This window comes from Medicago sativa, chromosome 8 (genome assembly GCF_051527215.1).
Source record: "Medicago sativa cultivar Bolivia chromosome 8, Bolivia_mono, whole genome shotgun sequence".
Classification (NCBI taxonomy): domain Eukaryota; kingdom Viridiplantae; phylum Streptophyta; class Magnoliopsida; order Fabales; family Fabaceae; genus Medicago; species Medicago sativa.
Genome location: NC_140756.1, coordinates 9768044 through 9776330, shown reverse-complemented (window position 1 = coordinate 9776330; position 8287 = coordinate 9768044). Strand labels below are relative to the sequence as shown.

The window sequence follows — 8287 nt, the reverse complement described above, 5'->3', positions numbered from 1 at the left end:
AATAAGTTGTTGGACCTAAATAGATTTGGGAAGAATATTTTAGTATTATAAATAGAGAAGCTTAGGTTGGAAAGAGTTTACCCTAAACCGCTTTTTGAAAAAGAGGAGAACAAGAAAGAAGAGAAGAGAAGAGAAAAGTCAAGAGAAGAGGAGAAGACCTTAGGAAAGAAGAACGTTGCCGCCGATTCACAAATTAATCTAAGGTGAGGGTGAGACTATCTTGCATTAATATTAAGTTGTTAAATCATTAGATTACATCTAACAAGTTGGGGAAAGTTTGTGAGAATTTGAGAATTAGGGTTTTGAGAGAGATTTGATGATTAGATGATGAAAACTTGTTGAATTGATGTAGAAATTGTGTACAGACCTTAGATAATCCATAGGATGATTATTGGAAGTAGTTTTGAGGTTAGCACCATGAGATTAGGTGAAACTTGAAGAAAATCTGCATTCTGCCTGAATTTTGATATTAAAACTGGTATTGATCGGTGCGGAATTGGTCTTAGGTGTAAACACGAAAGTTGTAGGTATGGATGTTAGCTTTCTAATGTCGTTGGTCTCACATCAAAACGATATATAGAACTTGAGTTATGGTCAAATTACTGCACGTAGGTCACAGTGAATTTTTATGGACTTTCAGCACAACTTTTCCGAATTTAAAATGAAAACTGGTATTGATCGGTACAGAATTGGTCTTAGGCGTAAACATGAAAGTTTTAGATAATTTTGTTAGATTTCTAGTGGCTTTGGTTTGACGTGAAAATGATGTTTGATCTTTGAGTTATGATTAAAATACTACTGGGAGGTCTTAGCGAAATTGTACGGTGACAGCATTCTCTGTTTCATGTTTTTGCGTTTTGTTCATATGTTTTTGTTTTGAATTGATCTTTGTTGTGAACATGAAAGTTGTTGATATTTGTGATATCTTTCCAGTAGCTTTGGTTTGACATGAAAATATGTTGTGAATAATTTATTATGTTTTTACAAAGATACATAGTGAATTATTGTCGATGTTTAAATATGATGTTATATGAAGTTGTTTATGATTGATGAATATGATGTTTTAAGATGTTGTTTATTATCATTTGATATTGTTATATTATGATATGACATGAATTATTTATGTGATCCATATGTTGTCAAGATGCTAAGATGTTAAGATGTTAAGACGTTAAGATGATAAGAGTTGTTAAGTCGTCGAGTCGTTATGAAGTCATCAAGTTGTTAAGATGTTATGTTGTCAAGATGCCAAGATGTTATGATGTCATAGATGTTAATGATGTCGTTTAAGTTGTCAAGTTGTAGGAAGATTGAGTCCATTGCATACTCATTAAAGATGGGGGCTTGAGGCCCGGCGGCTTAATGCTCAAACTACGTTGGGGGCTTGAGGCCCGGCAGCTTTATGCTCACTTGTTTAAGAGCCTATTTACGCTCATATATGTTGGGGGCTTTATGCCCTGAATGGTACCACATGCATTTGCATATCAAGAAGTTTACGATAATTTAAGTTGTTAAGAGTTGCATTGTCAAGTTGAGTCGCATTGTCAAGTCAAGTGTCGAGTCGACTATGAAGTTGTTTAAGATTGAATATGAAGTGAATGATGAGTTTGATTAAGAATGTTGTTTATGTTTGATGATGATGTTTGATTATGATGATGATGTTTGACGATGATGTTGTTCATGTTTGATGATGATGATGTTTGATTTTGATGATGATGTTTGACGATGATGTTGTTCATATTTGATGATGATGTTTGATTATGATGATGATGTTTGACGATGATGTTGTTTAGGATTGATGATGATGTTGATTATGATTTGTTTATGATGGTTGAATATGAAGTTGTTATGATAAGATGCTATGTGATTTATGATATGCTGATATGTGAATTATGATAAGATGTTATACGTTTACTAATGATGATGTATGATGATTCCTCGTGATTATATTTAAGATGGATTGTTTGTGATTATGTTTATGGTTGATATATAATGTTATGAGATGGTTATGATTAGTACTTGATGTTATATGATGATGTTTATGTCTATGATTAAGATGCTATGATTAAAAGGATATATGATAATGCTTATGACTAATATTTGTAGATATGTGATGATATTTATATGATGATATAATATGAAGTATATGACCAATGTAGGAAGAATAATGATACTAGTTAAGGAAGTTTAAGTTGTTAGATATGATTAATGAATTATAGGATGTTTAAGTTGTTGAATGTATTTTATATGATTTATATGCTTAATATTATTGTTTGAGAAATCTCACCCTCTCGCTTGGAAATGTTGCTCTTCGTATGGGTAACTTGCGGGTAATCAAGATTAGAGGCGTCGTGAGTGGACTCCTCACATGTGTGTCTAGGTGCTATGATACGTAACGGGATGGGACTTGACTTTACTTCTATTCCTTACGTATTGTTTATGAACTTTTATGAATAAATATTGAACTAAGACTTATGAGATTTTACGATGAGGCCTGCGTGCCAAAGACTTTTTATGTTGAATGAACTAATTCCGCTGCGAAGTTTTGAATAGTTTTGAATTACTTATGTTAAATGATTTTGAAGAATAAATTGTTATTTATTCGGTTTATGAATTTTTAAGAAGTGTAGCATTCCGTTTAAAGTTGAATTACTCGATTTTTAATTATGAAATTTTTACGTTGGGAAAACGGGGTGTTACATCCTGCTCGCCTCCAAATCGCCATGGCGAGCAGCTGCTCGCCTCCCACATGATTCTACTCGCCATGGCGAGCAAATGGTACCTTCGGTGCTGCTTGCTCGTTCGGCGGATTCGGTGATTTCCGTTCCGGATCTTTTGTGCGATCTTTTATAAAAGTAAACCCCTCAAACCAAGGTCCAAAATGATAATCATTTAAAGCAAGATTCTTAAGATAAAAAGGCAAGTATTAAGCATGTTAGTAAGGCATGGCATACGAGAGAATCATGTCATGAATCGGGTCGCAAATTATTTATTAAGCAAGGGAAAGAACTAGAGCCTCGACATAGATAGTCGAGAACTAGCATGTTAGCAAGAATCCCTAGAATGATAAGACGCGAAGTGTAATCTCTTCGCACATGATCAAGAACGACATAGCAAGCATGTTAAGTCGTGGTTTGATTAGTTAATCTCTCCACCATGATTAAGAATGTACATGATCAAGTAAGACTTTACCATTAATCGGATCGATCAAGGTTCCGAGGTAAAGATGTAAGCATGAATAGGTTAATCCTATATGAACAACAAGACCATGTTTAATATGTTGTATGTGGCATGTCTCTTGTTATCCACGCCAGGGGGATACAAGGGGTTCTCGTAATGACTAATCTTGATCATTTTTATCTTGTATTTTGGAAGTAATCTTAGTTAGTAGTTCAATGACTAATCTCAACCATATAATCTTATTGCCCATCTTTAATGGGGTAGTCCTTCTAATCTCATTTTATTTAACCATTAGATTTCAACACAAGTCATTGTTCAAAATATGTGATTCAAGTTCTACACGTACCAGCATAATATATTATTGGCTTTCCTCCTCTCTCTCTCATTAAATTAAATTTTAGATAACAAATAAAGAAAGGTTGGGAAACAAGAATGAATTCTAATTACAAGCAATATATTTATGTGAGATCTATTCTATGAGCTAAAAGGACAAAAATGATGCATCAAAATACTTTAAAGACATGTAATAATTATTCTAATTTTAATGATTGATTTCTTGTAGCAACATACTATTATTAAAAATTATTTAATTGACATAACCTTGCATGAGATTTTTCACTATATAAAGTGACCAAATAATTTTATATTTATTATATGAAAAGGTGCTAACAAATGGTTGAAATTTTCAAGGTTATTTATAAATGGATCCTTTTTGTTTCCCTATTTCTCGTTATAGTTGCCAAGGAAGACGATACAGGTAGGTTCATTCTCATACAATTTGCTTTAATTAATCTTATATACAACCTTTCATTTTTTTCGTACTATTTCTTTGTTTTTATGGTACATTACAATAGAGTGTGTTACTGATGCCGATTGTTATGAAAAACTTCCGGCTCTTCAACGCGCGATTATGAAGTGCATTCAAGGTTTTTGTAAAATACATATCTAGTTAAGGTAATAACTATTTCTCTATTATGTCTAAACCTTTTATTTTATTTTCCCATCACAATGTTGTTACTCTTATAATTTCTCTCACACTTTCATATATTTATCTAACCTTTCAATTTCTTTGTTACTCTTAGACGCATGTTAAATATATTATTAAATTGTTGTCATCTTCATTTTCTAGAAAACAATGTATGTATGTTTTAGGATAAATATCACCTATGTCCTAGATATATAATCTAATAAATTAGCATGTTCCTACTATCACAAGAACATGCACACAAAAAAATTAAACAACACAATTATACTCAAAATCAATGTTATTGTCATTCATATTGATAAACGACTAATTACAGCATAACTCTCTAAAATCACCAAATGAGCATTAGCTTCTATTATTTATATATCCATAGTAGGATTGGGATCATCCTACGCATATTATTGTTTCTATTTTAATCTAACCGTTTCCGGTGTATATTGGCACTACAAGAAATGTTGCATTTTGCCGGGGGCGAAGCCCCGGTAAAATGCTAAAAGCCTTGGCAATTGGACGTTTGCCGGGGGTTTTGCCAGAGCGAGAATCACCGGCAAATCTGGTCATCGCAAATTGTCCTGCCGGGGGTTTAGCTCCTGGCAAAATGCGCTCCCCGGCATAGGCCCCGGCTCAACCCCCGGCAAATTGTGTACGTATTAGTGCAGGCTTTTCGACGCATTCGGTCAATGCGGGCCTTTGCGGTACCGTGTCGGCATCACATCGATCCTTTTCAAAACATGTCGGGGACTTTGCCGGGGGTTAACCCCGGCAAATTGTGTACGATTTTTTTAAAAAAAATGTTTTTTATTTGTTAATAAAATCATAATATTAATATTTAATAATATCAAATAATATTAAAAAGGAATCATAATATTTATTTGTTAATAACCCCAAGAACACTTACACCGCATTATAACTCTTTTTAAACTTCAATTCTTATAAATTCACCTTATAAACTAATATCAAATTCAGAATTGAAAATATTGTTTTAAGAGAAATCTAAATTTCATATTATTTCTACAAATCTAAGCTTCAAACAAGTAGTCTTAATATCCTTGAACATAACCAATATCAATCCCGGCTCCAAATAAGTCATGTACTTGTCATTTTAAAACTAAAACAATGTGTCTAAACAAAGCATTTACCCCAAATTCAAATTGAACATGTTTGATGCCAAAACTGAACTTCATCAACATCTCTCCACAATAACCTACAACTCAATCTCAAACAAAAGAACATAGGTTCAAGTTTTTACTAGTGTAAATTTGATTTTAAGTATACAATAAGCCCAAATAAGACTCTAACCACAACTAATCCCAATATATACTCACTGGTACCCTATTAAGACCTTAACGTCATCAATTTTAACAAACCAACACATCTAACAAATGCTTTTCTTCAAAAATCCAAAAATAAATATAACCAGCTCCTAATATATAATTTAGAGAGGATGTAGAAGATAGGACTCACCAATAAGAAGGAAAGGAGGTGAAATGGTCACCGGTCACATTTCCGGCGCGGCAGATGCAATTTCCTGCACGGTGGTCGCCGGTGAAGTTGCTTCAATCCCGAAATAAATTGGGGGTTTTGGTTGTGGACATCATGGGGAATAAAGTTATCATATTCGTTTATCCAAATAAGGTCAATGGTGGCCGGAAAGTAGGAGAGAAGGTGGTGGTTAGGGTTTTTGAAACCTCACCGATATAGAAATAATAGGGTGATTTTTGAAGAGGAAGGAGAGAGAAGTTCAATGGTGGTGGTTGGGTTGCCATACGAGGTCATGTGGTGGTGTTATGGCCTTTTGAAGGTGGTGCACGGTGGTGAGAAGGAAGGAGAGCGAGAAAACTCTCTCTCTCTCTCTCTGTTCTTTTGAAGAGAGAAAAATTAAAGAGGAAAGTGGAATTGGTTTTCACGTGAAAGAAGAATGGAAAGGATCAAATATGCACAAAATTATAGATCTACAATTAATAATTTAAATTCACGTAGCCTTTGCGATCTGTGCCGACAAATTTGCAGCTTTGCAATTTGCCGTGGTTTTTGGTGGCACAACCCCTGGCAAAGTGTTGTACCATCCAGCCTTTTCTCGACCACAAAAGAATCTTTTTTTACGCTCCATACATTTTGCCACGGCTTTTGTGAGGGGTTGCCCCCGGCAACTTTGCCAGAGTTTTCCCGGCATAGCTCTGGCAAATTTGCCAGACTTCTTGCTCCCGGCATTGTTCCCCGCAATATGCAAGATTTCTTGTAGTGTGGATATTTTTCACACAAAAAAAAAAAATCATTTATTTTAGATATCTACCGTCAAGAGGTGTATAAGTATCTTTGTTTCAAACTTTAATTTGCCGGTCGTTCTATCAATAACGACCGGTTCATATCAATGATGAACTTCGATCAAACTAATTTATATTAAAAGGATGAAGAAAATCGCCTTGATTTATATTAAAAGGACTCAAAAAAACATTAAATTAGTTTGGCTAGGGATAAAACAAATTACAACAACCTAAATTAAAACATTACAAAACATTTTCTACACTAGGAGTAACCCACCCTAAAACCTCTAGAAAGTCCTTAAATGACAAGAAAAAGACGTGATAACATAACTGAAAACATCATATGATGAGGTGTCTTCAACATTTACATAGATTAGATATAGAGAATTAAAGACTTACAAATAATTGGCAACAAAAGTCTATTAAGGCCCTTGTAACGTTGGAAACTCTGATTATGAGTGGGAACCCAAATAGGGCATTAAAATTACCAAGTAAAATATTAAAGGAATTTGATAACAACAAATAGGCATATATAGTGGGCTTGAGGAAACATCTTAATTAGAATAATATTTATTTGGATAAAATTATTTTAGTTAAAAAAAATCTAGAGAGATAGAGATATTGGGGAACTATTTCTAGAGAGATAAAGATATAAATTGGGGTTGGATGCATAAATGAAGGAGATAGGATTCACGTTTATAGTTTTTGAAAATTGAATATCAGTAAGTAAATTTCTTTTTGTGTTTGTTCTATCTATTCATATTGTTATACCACTTTAAATGACTTGGATTATATCTTACTCTCTGTTTTCTACATGTTTTTTTTAATGAATTACATGAAGACTATCCTTAAGACGAGACTGTGTAGTATCAAGGTGTTTGTTGATGAGAATAAAATGGATAATTATTCTCTCACCCACATTATGGTTTTCTTGAAATTGTAACATCAACGCTGAATAATTGGTCTTCATTTATTTCATTGGATCTTGAGAAAATATTACATATATTATTTTATTACTAGTATGGACACCCGTGCCAAGCACGGGCTAGAATATCGTCATACTTAATGGAGATAATATTAAGATGAAGAAAATGTCAGTTAAAGTCTAACATTGGATAAAAGAGTTCAGGTTGAACAACAAATAAGTAAAAAAAAAATCATACTTAAGCCTTTCGGATGAAGATGTGTCATTCCCACTTATCGATTTCTATTTTTTAAAACGTGTGGATCCACATCAGTGTTGGCTCGCTCAAAATTTTGGTGGAGTAGGAGTGGTATCATTCTCACTTATTTTGGGGTAGTGGTATCATTCTCACTTATTTCGGTGATCGATCACGGGCACATAGAGTCCGACACTTAATGGAGAGATGTTAATGTGTCAAATTCGAGTTAAAGTTTCACATTTTATGTAAGAGTAGATGTTGAGAGAGATGTTAATGTGTCATGTGTGAGTGAAACTTCTACTTTTGATATTGAACAACATATATGTGAGATGGCCAATATACCTAATGTCTTTAGGTTTCGGATGGAGATGTGGTTTTCATCTTACATATGAGGTTTCTCATATTCAAATGTGACAATCCAATCCATTGTAGGATTTATCTGAAATCCAAACACTATAATGATATTTTTTTGTTTTGGGATGTCATTTGCTTAATTTTATTATATTAAATTTAAGTTTTTTGATGTCATTCACCTTAATGCAATGTCTTTGTCTAACTTTAATTATTTTAAATTCTTTCATTTTGGTCTTCGGTGGGTCACGGTATAAACAATTGTAGAAGCATTATGTTCGGTCGACAAAATACATACTTATTAGACAATTTGAGTGAACATGTGGTGTCAATATCACCTGTGT

At 33.5% G+C, this 8287-nt stretch overlaps 1 long non-coding RNA gene across 1 annotated transcript; it reads left to right on the top strand.

Moving 5' to 3' along the window:
- Window positions 1–3788: 3788 nt before the first annotated feature.
- LOC146896781 (uncharacterized) lies at window positions 3789–8072 on the top strand. The gene is made up of 3 exons (XR_015022792.1): window positions 3789–3937; window positions 4035–4134; window positions 7271–8072. It is a non-coding gene; the product is annotated as an uncharacterized LOC146896781 (long non-coding RNA).
- Window positions 8073–8287: the final 215 nt, after the last annotated feature.